Here is a 17,913-nt window from a genome sequence, read left to right on the forward strand (position 1 = left end):
ACCTGTACATAGTTATCATACAGATTAATCATAAAGGTGTGGCTACCGTGCATCAGAAGTTCTTTTGCATTGTCTCGTACTGTGAGACAGGGCAGTCGTAACCTACTGTCATAAGAAGAGCTTGCAGATGGATCAGAAGGAGTCATCCGGCCTCTGAGCAGTCCTGTTCAATTTGGACATAGTCTTTGGAGATTGCAAATTGGATTAAGCGTCTTCGGTTTGCGATTTGTGGCTTTCTTGAAATGACCTCCAGCCCTACCAAAGTGATGCCTCATACATGTACACAAAGATAATGGACATTTCAGAGACTCTCTTGGCTGTTTTAGGTGAAGTTGCACAAACTCTCTGATACTGGGATAGAATGACGTTTCCAAGACATACATCTTTACCAAAAAACCTAGCATTGTTGAATTTGAATTTTTTGTAGATGCTTTGATTGGGAGCAAGATACTCAGGAAACTGATTTGAGAAAAATTTTGAAATGATAATGTCTACACTGATGACTGTTTTCATCAATTTAAAAATTAACATGTAACACTTATTTTTGTTTTACTCCTAGTCTTTTGCCTTGACGCCCCCTTCTCAAGTTTCCCATAAACAAAAATTTTCCAATGGAAGTGCCCTTTGCAAAATGTAGATAGATACAATTCCAGGCTCATAGATACAATTCCAGGCCTGGATGATGAATGTTGATGCTGGCAAAATGTGGACAAGGCTTAGCTACTGTAACTTCATGTTAATTAGCTATGAAATTAACGACTCTGAGTCAGATTGATGACTTTTTATCATTTTTGTGAAATTGAGAAAACCTCAGATATTAATCACCGACCAACGTGTTCAAACTCAATCACATGTGACCGAACCCACTCCTTGAGTCACTCAACTGTGAGATGAACTCTCAACGAGCTTGTTGACTCAATATGAGCATGTGTCAATTAAATTGTCAACTCATTTCAGTTCCATGAAAGGACTGGACTCTGTAAGTAATCTCCAAATTTAGAAGCAGGGTCACAATTATATGGTTATTTCTTGAAAAGCCACAATATTTCATGAACAGAGTTGATTCATTACGATGCATGTACAGTCATGAGTTTAATGGCACAATGCTAAGAAAAATTGCATCAGGCCGGTGGGCCAGTGTTTATCTCAAGTACTGCACAGAAACTGGCTATGCTAGTCTAGTGGTTGTACCCACTTTACATGTACTAGTTCAGCAGTCATGTGTTTTTTCCTCAAATTCTGACTTCCAGTCTGATAACTCTATTCTTCTTCAATTTTGTTGATGACTGCGGAATAATAAACTAAAACAACTCAAATGAGGTTTAATCCCTCTCAGTGCTTGTTCAGTTCAAAACAGTTCAAATGTTAAACTTGTATTGTATGTTCGTGTTCTTCTCTCATTTAAATTCTGCTTTTGTAAAACAAAATCTGGTCCAGTAAACATTTTGAGAAACAAGCCCTGCAGTCTTGTGAATTCCCCCCAATTTCCAACCCTGCTTTAAATGACTTTAAAATAGGCTCCGCCCACGACGCACGTGTGAGCAAGAACACGTGGGGCTCTCCAATGCCTTTCTGCACAACTCTGCCGCGCGCGCCAAGATACGCGCACGCATGTCGGACCTTAGTGTCGGATCTTCGTTGCATTGTGATTGGTCAATACGCAATCAGGCGGAGCTTATTGGATCGGTCTATTCGAGCCCTGCACTGTACAAAAATTTATGGTAGTGTTTTATCGTATTTAATTTTTTTATTCTATGAAAAATAGGTTAATGAAGAATGACTTGTGAAGATTTCATTCTAGATGTCACGTAGAATACAATCATTCAACAACCCCTAAACTGCAGTCAATTTGTAGGTTTTTGGAAATGGGAAGAGGATTTAAAGACTTGTAGCTAATTTCCTTCCACCAGATGTTGTTTCTTAAAGTCGTTGGATTTCACTGATAAGACCGTGTTTGGTTCATGGTTTCCGAACATATGTCGTTGCATCACATCCAGCTTGATGATTGGAAATGTCCCTCCCAACGATTATATTCAGAGACTTGTTCATCTAAAGACTTCCCTTTTGATTGTTTCTTGTACATAAATTGATAGGAAACAAATTGAGAGATATATTTCTTTAAAGGCAGTGGACACTATTGGTAATTTCTCAAAATAATTATTATCATTAAACCTTTCTTGATTACGAGTAATGGGAGAGGTTGATAGTATAAAACATTGTGAGAAACAGCTCCCTCCGAAGTGACGTAGTTTTCGAGAAAGAAGTAATTTTCCACGAATTTGATTTTGAGACCTCAAGTTTAGAACTTGAGGTCTCGAAATCAACCATTTAAACGCACACAACTTCGTGTAGCAAGGTGTTTTTTTTCTTTCATTAATATCTCGCAACTTCGACGACCGATTGAGCTCACATTTTCACAGGTTTGTTATTTTATGTACAGTATATGTTGAGATACACCAAGTGTGAAGGCTAGTCTTTGACAATTACCAATAGTGTCCACTGCCTTTAAAGACTTCCCTTTTGATTGTTTCTTGTACATAAATTGATAGGAAACAAATTAAGAGATACATTTCTTGAAGAAGACTGATCGCATTTCAATGTGAATATTTGTTTGCCGATTTCTAGGAGGGGTTGCGTTTATTATCAGGCCTCGAAATAAAACCACTGCACCCACAGCAATTGATGTGGTGCCCTGTGCTTTTGCTGTGGTGCCCTTGGCAAATGTCCAATACAAATATTCCTCAAAGAGGTGCCCCATAACTGAGGAAAATTGCTGTGCCCCTTCAAGAGCGCAAGACCTGTAATATGAAAAGAACATCACCATCTTTTACATCACTTAATGTTTTTTTTCTTCTAAGTGTTTGATCCTAGTACAAATTGGCTTCATTCATTGTTACTCAATTAAAAAACTCCAAAACACTCGTTGATTTGTTTTAAACACGGTTCAGTATCAAGGGACTGAACAGCTGAACAAGGAGGATGCCAAAAATCCACATCGCTTCTCATTTCACCCCATCATCCTCTCGCTGAATTCTGGCATTCCTGATCCAACTATCATCCCAAACAAAAACCTGAATGGCTTTATTACTCCCTTCTGTCAACCCCTGTTAGTGCAACAGTCTGTTTGGCATGTAACTTTTATTATAAGAGCCCCCCTCCTCTCTCTTTCCCTTGAGTTTCACTTTCATCTGTTGATTTCTTCTTGTGTGTAATAATGATGATGAGATGTGTTGAGTGAGGCTTAACAGGATCACAACGCTAGTCCGCTAACTGTCTGTCCTTGCTCGCTGGTGTTTCGGTCTTAAGGCATCGCGGCACAGAGGGGGGAAAGAAGGACAGCTGCTCGCAGGGCTCTGGGGCTGGGGTCCTAATCTCAAGGGGTGGGGGCTAAACTTTTTTGTGTTGCCGGAGATGACACATGCATGAGTCACTTTGCTCCTTTAGCGATGGGGGGATATTTGAAGGCTATCAGGGGTTTGCCGGCGATGGAACGTTAAAGTTGCATACATTGGGGAACGCTCTGAGCTCTCCTATAATAATGCAGATCCCTGATTGAAATGTGAATCTTTAGTGTGTGGACTAAGGCTAATATGGAGAGGTTAACATTGAGATAGTTTGTAGTTGAGAAATTTGCTAATTTCAACCATCATCGTCTTCTCAGTGTAGTAGCAGGACCCAGATGCTGGAACTCGCTACATCTCAACATTTGTACTTGTAACTCCATTCATCAGTTCAAACTTTAACTCCAGTTGTAAATTCCTTGTGGTTGTTGTACTAAATATCCCGATTGCAAGATGCAAATGTTGGCAGCTCTATGAATAATGTAAGGGGGGGGCTTTGAACTTGCCTCTATTTCAATTTTACATAGTTTTACACTGTGAACATATATAGTTTGTTCTGAAATGGTACAGAAAAGTGAGGATTTTCTCATATCAAGTGTCAAAGCGTAAGACAAACATTTACAGATGTTTTAACTGAAGCTGTACACCAGCTTTAAGCAATGTGGTCTTCCTCAAAGATTTGATCAGCTCTTAAATGTGATTTAACTCCCAGTAATAATTGGATATCCGCAATGCCAAGCATTAAGACAGCCACCCCCCCCCCCCAATCTAATTAAATGTCTTTGGTACACATACTTTGTGTGTTCCCCATATTTCATTACTGCTATTTTTTTGTTAATCTGTAAATTAATTGTGATATCTACTACTTGTGCATGTCAACTTCCCATAGATGTACAAATGTCAAGCTTTTTTCGTTGTCTTCTTCACTTTGTCCTGGAAACTGATTGTCTTAAAGATAGCGGGAACCTAAATTAAAAAGGTTCTAACTGTCGTAAAAAGTCTCTTCGGAAATTGCTCTCCACTGTACTCCTTCATTGCATGCTTAAATGCTTACTCTGTCCCAATCATGATACATCTGTGTGCATATGGAAAAAAGGCACTAAAAAAGAACATTCTCAAATCCAGTTTAATCTTGCCAGTTACAAAGAGCTTTCTAATAAAATAAGGGACGGCAACTCATTTAAGGCATGCAGACATGTCAGCAGAGCCCAAGAGACACATTAGGCCAAATAAAATTTAAAATGGTTTAGCGTCCTGCCTTTCTGAAAAAAGGAAGGATTTTTTCTTCTTTCTTTTCTTTTATGCACAAATTGGCCGCCCGACACGTTTTTAAAGACAACCAGCTGGGCATTTTTTTTTCAATTCTTCTTGTTTTCGTCTGAGATTGTTAAAATTAATAAAAAAAATTGTTTTCGTTTAAAAAACAAAGGAAGCGGCCTCTAAAAAGGAAGCAAGCTGGCACTAAACATGTTTTCATTTTATTTGGCCTCACAATGTAGATACAAACAATAAGTTTTGCCATCCATTCCATCTGAGTGTTAGTCACTGTCACAACAAGCACTTTTGCCAAACAAAAGCGTCCAAGATAATGGAGTCCACTTGGCCATTATGATCGGGCAAGGCTTTAGCAGCGCAACCCTGGCAACCCCAGGGATACTGCTTTGCTTAGAACCTCTTTGACGACTTCAGAGAAGAAAAACCCCGGGGCCGTTTCTCCCCTCTCGGAAAGTCAGAGCCAAATGACGAGAGGTTTTGTGATACTTTAGTTGTTGTAGAGCTACACTTGGGGTTGTTCAATTGTAGTTTGATATTGTGTTTGGTAGAAAACTCGCTTCCATTAGGCAGGCAAGGGGCTCCTGTTTCAATCAGATCGGAGTGAAATCAGAGAAATACTGCATTTATCGGAATCTTGTCCTCATCATTGTATGGTTTATCATGTGATGAGGCTTAAAGATACAAAGAAGCAATGAAGCCCGGAAATTTAAAGAATGTTTCTTTATATATATAGTTTAAAATCAGAATCAAAAGAATGAGACGCAGAGGTTTTGTACCACACTCTGAGATAATACTCAGGCTGCTAAATTAAGAATGGTGCAGCCCTATTTATACATTTGTCGAAGTTGTGGACTTTGTATTGTATAGTATCTAAACCCTGTAATTCTGGTTTCTGGTTTAAGTTTCAAGTTTCAGGTTTCAGGTTGTTTTATTCCACAGTATGAAACCAACAGAAGTATGCAGACAAAAAATATGAAATTATAAAGATGATCGTGATATACCATGGACAGCTTGTTGACAACATATTGGTTTTAAAATTAAACAATCAATTTGTACATACATTTTACAGATGGTGATTCCAAAGCTGTTAACGCCAGCTTTGACTCAAGAAAACAATTGACAAGCTTTTAAAACATCGAGCAGAACTGTATGGGTTGATACCAATGTCGCTGTCATGGCCTCAAGCTCACAAAGAGCTGTGCAAAATTACTCAAAGAAATCGTTCCCTGCACGAAATCTTTGCTGGACGAAACCGTTGCATGCTGCTTTAAAATAAAAAGCGGGTTGCATTTAGGGAGGTTAGTAGATGTGTTTCCCGAAGCCATCCAAGTAATTATTCTGTCACATCCTGGCAGTATTAAGTTGGATTGATTCACTGTAGCAATCAAGGTAATGGACAGCTGATCCTTGAGAAACACCCCTCTCAATGTGTCACTATCAGGCAAAGACAATTGGGGATGTACAATATACACACAGGCTGCGCGTTTAGATGCTCAAAGGCAGAGCATGCCTAAGGGATGGGAGAATATGTGTGTAACTGAATCCCAGAGATTTTCATTTTTCTATTTTAGTTGAACGATTTAAGTTGAAGACAGTTAAGAAGTTTTTGTAGATGTGCTGTTTTCTCGGGCATGATATTCTTCCTACTTAAAGGCAGTGGACACTATTGGTAATTGTCAAAGCCTAGCCTTCACAGTAAGTGTATCTCAACATAAGCATACAATAACAAACCTGTGAAAATTTGAGCTCAATCGGTCATCGAACTTACGAGATAATAATGAAAGAAAAAACACACTTGTCACACGAAGTTGTGTTCGATTAGATGGTTGATTTCGAGACCTCAAGTTCTAAATCTGAGGTCTCAAAATCAAATTCGTAGAAAATTACGTCTTTCTCTAAAACTATGGCACTTCAGAGGGAGCCGTTTCTCACAGTGTTTTATACCATCAACCTCTCCCCATTACTCGTCACCAAGTAAGGTTTTATGCCATTAACTATTTTGAGTAATTACCAATAGTGTCCACTGCCTTTAAGTCTGATTTCCGATGATTATAGTCTGAAATATGTAGTAAAGCCTACAGTGCTTGTACAGGTAGGTCATTTATATCTCGTTCTTGGTAAAATGTTCCTACCTTTTTTCTAGGACCAAGTATCATGCCTGGTTAATTTGAGAGGGCTAGGCCATTTTCATATTGTGTAAGGCAAAGGGCTCTTCCTTTGGAAGATCTTGAAGTGTATGGGAAGGCTTTAAAGGGGGCGCCAAGGCCACGAAAAGTGTTACAGAAGCATCGCCGGCCAGTTTCTCTTGTAGTTTATTACCTAACTGGTAATAATGTGTTAACTTGGATTATAACAGAATAGTCGGCCTTTCCGATGGATTTCAGTGGGTTTTTTATATCCAGTTTTTGTATCCAGGTGTATTTGATTGTAAGGTGAGTTTCCTTAGAACAAGGAAAATGTGTCACCCATTGTTGTGGCAACAATAAACATGTGGTCTGGAATTCAAATAATTCTAAACAAATTCCTGTTGAATTGTGTGGAAGTATATTTGATATCATTATTTGGCGGTTGTTCAGACTTTGAATAGGAAATTAATGTGTCACTGGGTAAATGGTTGCCATTTATGGTCATTTTAGAGGGTCGTTTGTAAAAGTGATTAACTTTGGATCATCGAGTTTCCAATAAAGTCAAAGAACAAGAAGGGAAGACCTTTTCCAAAAATAAACTTAACATCTAAAAATAAACCATTGTCTGATCAATTAGTGAAGCGAAAGTCAAGGCGAATTTGGCACAATTTTGTGGTCCATTATTGTTAAGTTCACACGCACAGTTCATATTAATGGTGGGATGGTAGATTGGATAATAGCCCACGTCACAAACCATACTTGGTGTTTTAACAATTGTTTGCAGAGTGCAGTTGGTTGTCCTTGCTCGATGGGTTTTGGCCAAGTTTGGTAGAGATCCCAACTGAGGGATGACGTCAATCCCTTGTGTCAATGAAATTCCTGTGGTCAGACCAGAGACCTGTGTACGTCTGTGTACATTGTTCATTCACTAGGAACACTCCTTTCCATATACCTAGTGTGTACACTGTTACCAAGCGTGTGTGCATTGGTCCGTACAGCACCCACCGAAGGACAGGAATGATCTTATGACCTCAGAAATAGTTTTACCATTCATGATCACGCTACCAAACATGTACCCTGCCTATGCCTTTTGAGTTGTGACCCGATCTTTTTATCAACACCCAAGAGCTCTCTGACGTCAAAGCCTCCAACAAACTACTCTCCCAGGTCTGGGTGTTTCTGGAATGGCACATGACTGTCCGCTTACTCACCCTGGCCATGGCACCAATCTCCAACGAGTTTCCAAACACATCGGCTGGAATTTGCTGGAAACAGTCCATGGTGGTGAAACTGGAGTCTGTTTTGAAACTAATCTTTTACACGGTGCCAAGAAAGAGAAAGGGCCTGTCAATATTTTACTGTTGAATTGCTTCTTAATTAAAGTGGGATTTGGCACTCTTTCTTTGTGGATGGTGTGTTTATTACAGCTATTACCTCAGCTATGCTAGTATACATGTCTTCACTGCCAATAATGTACTTAATTGGAAGTAAGAGGGCAGTGCAGGCATACCTTGCCTCTTAGTCATAACTTGTAGTTCCTTGTTGCTTTTCTTGGAGAAGGGAGGAGGGGGATGGGAGTTCTTACTCTAGGGCTGTACTTTCTTCTGTGATGATGAATCTTAAGTTTATGGTTTGGGTGTTTCTCTTCCTTGAAATTACTCTCTGGAAAATAGGGATGTGAAGTGCTTCAGTATTGATTTGGGGTTTACCTTTTGATGAAAAGGGTCGACCTGAAAAGATTTTACCCCTGCTTAGACTTCATCCAGACTCATGAATCAAGTGCATGGTGTGTGACATCGTTAAATGTGATCAAACATTCACCAATGTCTCTCAGTTGCATTGTTGCACGAGTTGATTATTTACATAAAGGTTAGGATAGACATGTGGCTGCATTAATGAATTGTAAGAAGGAACACTCGGAAATGAAGTGATGGGAATCTCTCACCTCTTGCCCCCAGTGCACCTCAGAGTGGATAGTCTGCGTGGAGCCGCTGTATTCAGAGCTTCATTCAGATTCCTGAACTTGAGAATCAGTTTTATTTTGCAATAATTCCTGGCTGATATTCGGGAATTGGATTTTTAAGCTACAGTTTTGCTATAGTGAGAATGCTTTTTGTAGTGATTAATTTTCAACAAAATTACAATGTTGGAGCCGCTGTATTAAGAGCTTCATTCAGATTCCTGAACTTGAGAATCAGTTTTATTTTGCAATAATTCCTGGCTGATATTCGGGAATTGGATTTTTAAGCTACAGTTTTGCTAGAGTGAGAATGCTTTTTGTAGTGATTAATTTTCAACAAAATTACAATGTTGGAAACAAAATCGCAGGGCTCAGGTTTTATTTGTAAATCAAACACCAAGAATCTTGACCTGAACCACAATGCTTTTAGCAGGCGTATTTTTAGGTTCTGGCCTGAGACTAATTTTGTTTAGAGCAGAAAATATTGTTTCACAAATTTGATCAAGCCTTTGCAGAAAACCAGTCATGATTCTTGTGACATTGATTTCGGGGGATGATCTTATTCCAGTAAGCAAAATTGTTTTGCACTTTCAAGTTTTTGTGCTTAAAGCTATGAAATTTGGCCTGATGCTTACACTTTCGAGAAGCTTGTTTTCACTTCAAGGAAAAGGCTGCGCGTAAACAACTCAATGCAATTGGGCCAAAGTCTTTTTCTTTTTATAGAATGCACGGAATAGGAACAGTAAATAATGTATCTTGGGTTTCAGGAACTTCTTATATGAAAGAAAAGAAGTGTGCACAGGAAGTTGCACTTGATGTGAACGCAAAGTGCACTTGTAATGTAATGGATATTGCACCTGCGAGTGCAGTGGGGAGTACGACAACAACGTAGAGCCTGAATATGGAGGGGTTTTCCCCAGCGGTTCTCCCCCCATGAATGTTCACATCGCTTGGTGCCATCCTGCTTTGTCTGCTGGCGAAATCAGGACTATACCCAATGATATCATGTCATCACTTTCCCTTGTGATTTTTCCCGCTACTCTCCCGTTGACTCATGTTCAAGTGAGGCCATGACAGAGAAGATGTCGTGATTGGACAGGTTCACCTAATGAATATTCAGTCGAGATAGAGTGTGATTGGACAGATTTCATTGATGAATATGCATGTTGTCACTTGCTCTTCCCCTGTGTCATTGCATTGATACTTTTTCTATGCAAAATAAAACAGAATAGCAGTGTCATGCATAATCATGAGCTGCGTCTAAATGGAAAACTCGGTATAAATTTATACCATACACAAATGAAACCGATGCTAAGAAACTACACAGAAAATGCACCTATTTCCACTGGGACCCATTTCCATAGGGACCTCTCAGAGGTGTGGCTTAATCACTATGCCGTCTCATGTAGAAAGTCTCTGCACAGCAACCTCAGCTGGTTAGTAGTAGAGATACTGGATTGGCTGATTCCCTTTTTATGAATTTTTCATCATCACAGCTAATCCACACCCACATTGTGATTAAATGCGGAGTCCTTAGTGCACAGTTTAGTCTTGTTATGATCTCACACTACAGAGTTCAGTTTGTGTTGACGTTAATGTAGTCACGTACATTGTACAGCCCCTTGATGGATTAGACTGATCATGTGAGATCACCTGCTTTACAAAACCACACCTCTTACCCCACTGTTCACATCAACATTATTAATGTGCAATAACATTGTGTATGCCCCTGTACGAGAGCCTTCCAGCCAACCATGGTAACAGGAAAACACTACGGTTCTCCCTGCTGACAAATAATTGATCACAAGATAATGATCTCACATTGTACACATACACGTTGACCATCCATAAACTGCAGTGTGTATGGTTGTGCGGTCGACCAACCACTACCCAGCAGTGAGGGGAAACCCAGGCTCTACGATTGGCCGATGAGGGATTGTCATGCATAATTCATGAGGCGATGAGGTCATAGGAAGCAGGAACAGTGAGGCATTTCCCTTGTGACTTGTTTCTACTGGGCCATGTCATTGAATAGGTAGTGTCAGCTTGAAGCTGTGTGATATAGCAGCACAGAATTAGGGATTCCCTTTAGCACAGTGTCTATTGTCATACCAGAGTCCCAACAGATGTGATGTTGTAGTGTGGTCTCCCCGTTGTTGCCAGTTCTTATATTTTCGACGACCAACGCTGTGGAATTATTTATTTGTGGAGAAGGGATTTGTTGCTTGGAATTGGTGGACTAAGTCAATTTAAGGTAGGAATATTGTAGTGTGATTTTCATCAATGATTCTTTTCATTATTGGAGTTTGTTTACAGTTAGTTTGGTTTGATTTTGTGCACCACTCTGCAAGTGCACGTACAGAAAGACAAGTCGTACCAAGTGTAAGTTTCAGTCAAGTGTACTCCGTTGTTCCTAACTTCTGTTGATGTGCCTTCAATTGTAAGTTATATTTCCAAACTTGAATTTTCTGTGTGTGTTTTGCACAATAAACAAGTCTGCAGATAGATACATCAAGGGTACAAATCTCAGTTGATTTCTGGAGATGGCCAACTAATTTAAATTACAAACTTGCATAACGAAATACAAATCTTTGGTGTCTGTTGATTTAAGTATCCTGCATGGCGTCAGTCTTTTGATAAATCATTTAGAGAAATTGAAACACTTTCTGCATATATAAGGCATTCAAAACTGTCAATGTCTTGTGGAATACAGTTGTGAAACTCTTATATTTTTTTTACAGAGGGAAGGATTCACTCCAAAAATAGAACCGAAACAATTTCATGTAATCAGGTGATTGTTAACATTGTAAACTGATAGCTACTTGTTTATTGAAATTGAGTTGCGGTTGTAAGTATTTTAAGACGGACTGCATATATATATAAAACACTAAAATTCCCATCTATCAAAGTTTCATTTTCAGTTGAGGAAGGCATGGACTGTTTAAGATACAGTTTGTATTCTCCTTGAGATGCATTTTATATTGTACTTAAAAAAAAAATGCTTTTTGTTCTTAATATTTGCACTCTGTTCCACAGAAAGTGAAGAATCAATCAGGTTTTACTGTAACTTTTCAGTGACTTGTGGATAATAGTTGGTGACTTCTCTACGTTGAATGTTCCGACACAGGTGTACAGGTGTACGTTCGGAAACCTCTCTGATGATTTACAAGCTAGTGTTAGGGTTAGGGTAGGGTTAGGAAAATACACTAGAGGTGTGGGAACACCGGGGTGTTGAAACCATAGGGATGTCAGAACTGCCCAGTTAGATTGTCATTTGTAGCCAGCATTTTCACTTGTTCATATTTAGTATTAAATAAAGATGCTTTTCAACACCAAACTAGCCTCTCGGGCTGCTTGGAGAGAATTCTGACAGGTCCCAGGGTGTTTGAACTAGTATTTGGCCAGCGGAACACTGTTAAGAAAGAGTACTGTCATATAACTTGTCTTATGAGGATGATCATTTTGAGAAAATGTTGGAGAGATTTTTAGCCAATTACTTTCTGTGACAAAGTGATCCATGTGGACTGGAAAGATTTAGATTTACTTTAAAAGCAACTTCTGAGAATATGTTTCTGGTTCAGTACATAGCTCTAAGTCTAAGTGCATAATTCTCACAACAAAAGTCTGACATTTTTTGTTTGTCATCTGCAAATGAATCACTGGTTTTTCTTTGTACGTCGTTTTATTGTACTCTGTGTGAAGTAGTGAAGCTCACCCCTCAACACTCAAAATAAAAATTGTTTTGTGGTGAACTTGTAAACCTTTTAGGTTTCTTTATCTACTACTTCTGAAAGGAATCAGGGCCGTAGGGCGCCAAGGGTCAGAAAATGGATCACGTTTCCTCTTACGTTGATTGGTCATCTCTCGCAATGTGTCGTAGTGATTCCTTTACCAGGCTGGATATCCCTGCTAGCTCTATCCTTGCGTTCCCAAGGTAGCTGCAGGATGAGTCATACACAGTGTGGTCAGGCACCATGCTATGCAGTGGACATGTGTGTGGTGTGGAGTAGAGACTGGAGTGGACCAGTCCTCTGTTGTGTGTGTATATCTGCTATACACATCATGTGAATATTAACTACATCTGGGAAATTTGTGGCGATGATTAGAACGTGGGAAACGTTCTTTTGTGGACAGCAGAAAAAAAGGTGGTCGCTGTGTTTGAATGAGTGTATGGGAGGAAGTGGTTTATTGTTAATTTCATTTTTAAGATGACTAGTGTTTACAGTGGAAATATGAACAAATTAAAGGAAAAGCTTTTTGAGTAATCTGTGTCACTTAAATGCTTTTTTTAGAGGGGGTGCAAGTTAATGACAAAGAAAGCAATTTGATTGGTGGTTGGCAACATGAAATGCTGATAACCCCACAAGCCTTGAACTTCACTCTTGAAGGGGCACAGCAATTTTCTTCTGGTGAGGGGGCAAGCAAGTCGATGAAGAAATTGTAAATTTGAATTGGAACCCTACAGAGGGCACCACAAGTGCAGTGGGTCACTTCGACACCTGACCCCAGAAGATAGATTAATGTTGTACTGGACAGACTTAACTGTTTATCGATGACCATGTTGGCAAACAGGATACCACTACAAAGAGATCCCTTTAAAGTTCAGGATGTGTAGAAAAGTCTGTGGTGTTAATCACCACACTATCCATATTTGGAGACTTATGGTTTCTTGGTTCCTCTTTTTTTTTTTACCCCATGAAAGGGGTCAAGGCATGCTGGTTAAATATGAGTCACTGGGGGCAACAGTGGCATGACAATGGCTTCATTGAAGGCACAAACCAGTCACTGTGGTCACTGGCCCAAAAAGGCATGTTATTGGTTTTTTATTAGTATGTATTGATTTCGGTTCTCTTTTGTCTTTGGAAGCAAAGTTTTTTGTAGCGAGTATGGAAGTTATATTTTAAAGAAACAACAAATTGGTGGGCAGTTTTTGGATGTCTGGTGTTTTTCCACTGAAGTCTATACTCCACATAAACATGCTCGCGAAGAGAATGTGCTCATTTCTAGTTTTGCAGAGAATTTGCACGATTTTTCATTTTGTAACATGATAACTTGTTTTGTAAACATTCATAAACAAGCAAACCCAACCTCTTACAAAGTCCTTCAAATAAACTTGAGAGCATTTCAAAACGTAATTCCCACACCAAGTTTACTTTCACCAGTACAGTCTCCTTGAAACCCTTTGTTCAACCCACTGGCCTTCATGCAAATCACAAATTGCATTATTTGTCTAATGACATCATTCTCTATCCATGCATTCAGTCTCTAACAACACAATGTGTGGTTTAGTCTTGGGACACAAAACATAAACAACAACCTCAGCTTCAACATAAATGCCCTGGGAGCTCTTTCTCATCCCTTCAAAATATGGGGACTTCCCTTTTTTGCTAGACCTCTTCAGAGAGTGGCCAACGTTGACCTGAGTGGCAAATAATGACAATTAACCGCAAGTCTGTACCACCATAGAGGTACGTGGTGTCATTTATGTAGTTAATATTAAACACATCCCCTGCTGAGAAAACCCTGAAAACCACACTACAGTTTACAGTCATAGAGTCTGCTATGCTAGTGCCAAGGTGGTACATCAACAATCGAAACCCAAGTCTCAAATGACGAATTTCAGTGAATTTTGAATGAGTTTGTCGATGCAGAGTGATTTTGTTTTGTGGTGTGGGATTTTTGTTTGTGAAATCCAACATGGTAGTAGGACCCTAGCTGGGATGGAGTGCATGTAATCACCAGTAAATTGTTGTTGAGGAAGTGAGTGCAACAGGGTTAGAATTGGCTGATCAAAAGACAATAGTTTGTTGTGTTTGTGACTGAAAGGAAAAGTGATTTGTTTCTGTCAGTAGGTACCATCACATTTGTTGGATTTGGTGCCGATTTCATAAAGCGCTAAAGATTCATCTAAAGATGAGTTGTTCATATCACTACAGCGATTTGTGTTGTGGCCCACCAGGTCATGGCACCACACTTTGCTTAACTGTGACGACACTGTCACAGTTAAAGATAGTCAAGACTAGTCTTATCTTGAGTTAGGACAGATTACTCGTCCTAACTTAGGACTAGCCTTACAGTGTAAGTTTAAATAATTCCTAAAGAGTCCTAAGTTGGGACCAGCGCTGGTTGGGACAGGACTTTCTTTGTGAAATCAAGCCCAGATCTCATTAAACTTTAATATATTTAAAGAACAGTATCTGGATATACTTGTACCATACAGGAAGATTCGGAGCAACGGAGTGGTACGCTTACGGGCGTTTGTGCTCCTTCATCGGGGAGAACACCCCATAATTGCTTTCGACAGATCTAAACTTGATATCGTCTGCCTAGTACAGGATCTACTCCCTCAACAGGGGGTGGGGTTATTTCCGACCCAAGAGGGTTTAATGTTCCCCGTAAAAACAAAAAAAAATCTGTCTGGATTGGACTTGGAGGGGTAACATTTTTAAACAGAATCAGACTTTCTTACTCAAGGAGGGTGAGTTGATGCTAAGAAAAAGAGTGATATGAATGTTGTTAAAAAGTGCTTTGGGAATTGTGGTTTTGTCAGGCTGTGGTCCGATGAGGTTGATGAATCAGAATATTCGGGGGACAGGTTTGAGGAGCAAAATTAGAAGGAAGAAAGCGGAAAAGGTTTTGGCATGGATTTAATACATTCAGTATGGCGGTTAGTTCATTCGGTGAAACTTTCCAACTTGTGCTTTTGAAGTTTATTACTGTACTGTTTTGACACAAAATTTGTGGGTTTTTAGTGGATAATTTGTGGGAAAGCTTTGAGGTTTAAAGAAATTTTATTGCTGGAAGCTACTTGTGCCTGGAGATTATCAAAGGGTTTATAATGTAATTGGTTAATACTGACAAATACCAAATGAAGAGTGCATACAAAATGTATAGAAGCAATAAGAAACAATTTTCGGTTGATTCACAAGACTGTTAGGGGCCAAATCTGAGGCTGTTACCACATTTTGCATGTTTTTAAAACTCTCACATTTTGATAGGGCATAATTTGTTGTGCTTGCTTCTTTCTTGTTTAAGCAGCTCTTATGTATGAAATTGGGCCCTGGTATAATTTGCACTGATGTCATCACTGTGTATCAAGTTGTTATGCAAGCAAACAAACAAACAAGCAAACAAACAAACAAAAGTACATGTTGTTCATCAGCACCTGACATTCCATTCATCTTACTAGACACAAAGCTTCTGAAATAATGGTCCAGTAAAACTCATTCATCCACGTTCACTGGTCAAAATCCACAAACATGATTATAAAATACCCTATACTCAAGCGAATGGGACTTGGTAAACAAGTGTTGTTTTCAATTATCCCGTTAATGATGGGGCACACTCAATGAGTATTGAAACATTGTGTCATCAGTTTGCCTGACCATCGTGGCCGCGTGACTCAATCACCGTGGTATTTTACTCATTTTCCCCCAACATTTTTCAGTGATGATGAGCCTTGAAACCTGCAGATTTCATTACATATAGTTGAAATCGTCCCACTTTTATACATTCTTGAGAGGAAAGTGCACTCCCAAAAATATTTATTGCAGTCGTCAACTTCATAGAGGCTGGTTTTAATGTCCTAAACGGAGTGTTTCTGGTATGGGATTTATTCAGATTAATCATTGTTGTATGCTGTTCGATTTGTCTTCCTTCCTTGTTGAGACAACAGCTGTAATTGTACATGTACCCATTGGTTTAATCCTCCCATATTAATGTCTAAGGAAATTGCTCCAGTGGTTAGAGCCGGAAGATGTGTGTCATGCATGGCGAGTGAGACCCATGCGTAATGTACATTTATTACTTTAAGTTCACTGTGGAGACGGTTGCCACGGTAACTCTCACATACACACCGAGAGGAGGCAAAACACAAAACCGTCTCGAGTAGAGAGCATCAGTCATTCGACAAGTGAAGGTTGAAATGATACCCCATACCAGTTTCCAACGCCCCTCCATTTGAGTTCTATTGTGAAATAGCTCACTGCACATCACGTACAAGTGTAGGTCTTTGTCCGACCCAACAAAACAATGGAGGATGTTGGCTAAATGACTCATTTCTCAACCTATGTGTTTTGTAATGGAAAACTATGGTCTGTTCACACACACAGCGTATGTCATGTGGGTGATGTGGACGATCTGACACCTTGTGCCGTGGGAACAACCTTGTCGGTTGATGGTCTCTCAAATTTGCATCCAACCAATAATTTGTTTTATTTGGAATATGATGAGGAAGTCATTAGTAAAAATCTGCTTCAGATTTACTCAGTTGTGCTCTGAATCATATTATGTGTGTGTTAAAAACAAAGGAGGTTGAAACAGTTCAGTGATCTCAGTGGCTCATCTTTCTGTTTCGTTCTGGTCTAGGACAAACCTAGTTTAGGATGAAGTCATTAATGTTCTACTTTAAAGACAGAGACAAATAACTTAAAGGGTTAAACCAGTTCAGAGATGCATATCAGTGACACCCATCTATTATATCCATTTGGTTCCGGTCGAGGAAAAGCCTTGTTTGATGGAAATGATTTAATTTAAAAGTTCTACTTAAAGACAGAGACAAAGAAGGTTATACCAGTTCAGAGATACATTTCAATGGCATCCATCTATCCTTTTGGTTCCGGTCTAGGAAAAGCCTTGTTTAGGATGAAGTCATTTAAGTTCTACATAAAGACAGAGACAAAGAATGTTAAACCAGTTCAGAGATAAATTTCAATGGCACCCATCTATCTATTTCGTTCCGGTCTAGGAAAATCCTCATTTAAGATTAACTCATTGATGATCTATTTTGAGACGGAGACACGCTGCAAAACACGATCCAAATCTTGCGTAATTTCACTGTCTGCTCGAGTGATTGTTCATCTTCACATGACATCCGTCTCCTTATTCCTCCAGAACCCCCCAAAAATAAATAAAAAATCACCACACCCTGTCGGAACGATCCTCCTACAGCATCATTCCTAGTCACAGTTTTATAGACAGTGAATCATGTTTGGTAGCTAGGAGTGAACAACGATATTTTAGTATCTTATCACTGATGTGGCTCCAGTCATCAGGGTTGGGTCAAGCTTATCCTCATATTAAATTTACCAGCGCTGGTGGTCTGAATGATGACTTCATTTGGTGTGAACCCGCTTGTGTAATTTGACAGTTTAAACATTTGAGCATACAATGGGTGCAAAGTACTCATTAGTTTGTCATTTTTTTAAAGAAA

At 39.3% G+C, this 17,913-nt stretch overlaps 1 protein-coding gene across 2 annotated transcripts in view; it reads left to right on the top strand.

The window, feature by feature from the left end:
* LOC139939486 (uncharacterized) overlaps positions 1–17,913 on the top strand; it is a 52,504-nt gene that overhangs the window by 21,610 nt on the left and 12,981 nt on the right. The window contains exon 1 of one of the 2 annotated variants that reach the window (XM_071935444.1): positions 10,742–10,956. The exons of the other annotated variant lie outside the window; for it this stretch is intronic. The gene's annotated coding sequence lies outside the window, so the exon portion shown is untranslated. Of the gene's footprint in view, positions 1–10,741; positions 10,957–17,913 lie in introns of those variants that run through there. 2 annotated transcript variants of the gene reach the window in all.

The sequence above is a fragment of the Asterias amurensis genome, chromosome 7 (genome assembly GCF_032118995.1).
Source record: "Asterias amurensis chromosome 7, ASM3211899v1".
In the NCBI taxonomy this organism is placed as follows: domain Eukaryota; kingdom Metazoa; phylum Echinodermata; class Asteroidea; order Forcipulatida; family Asteriidae; genus Asterias; species Asterias amurensis.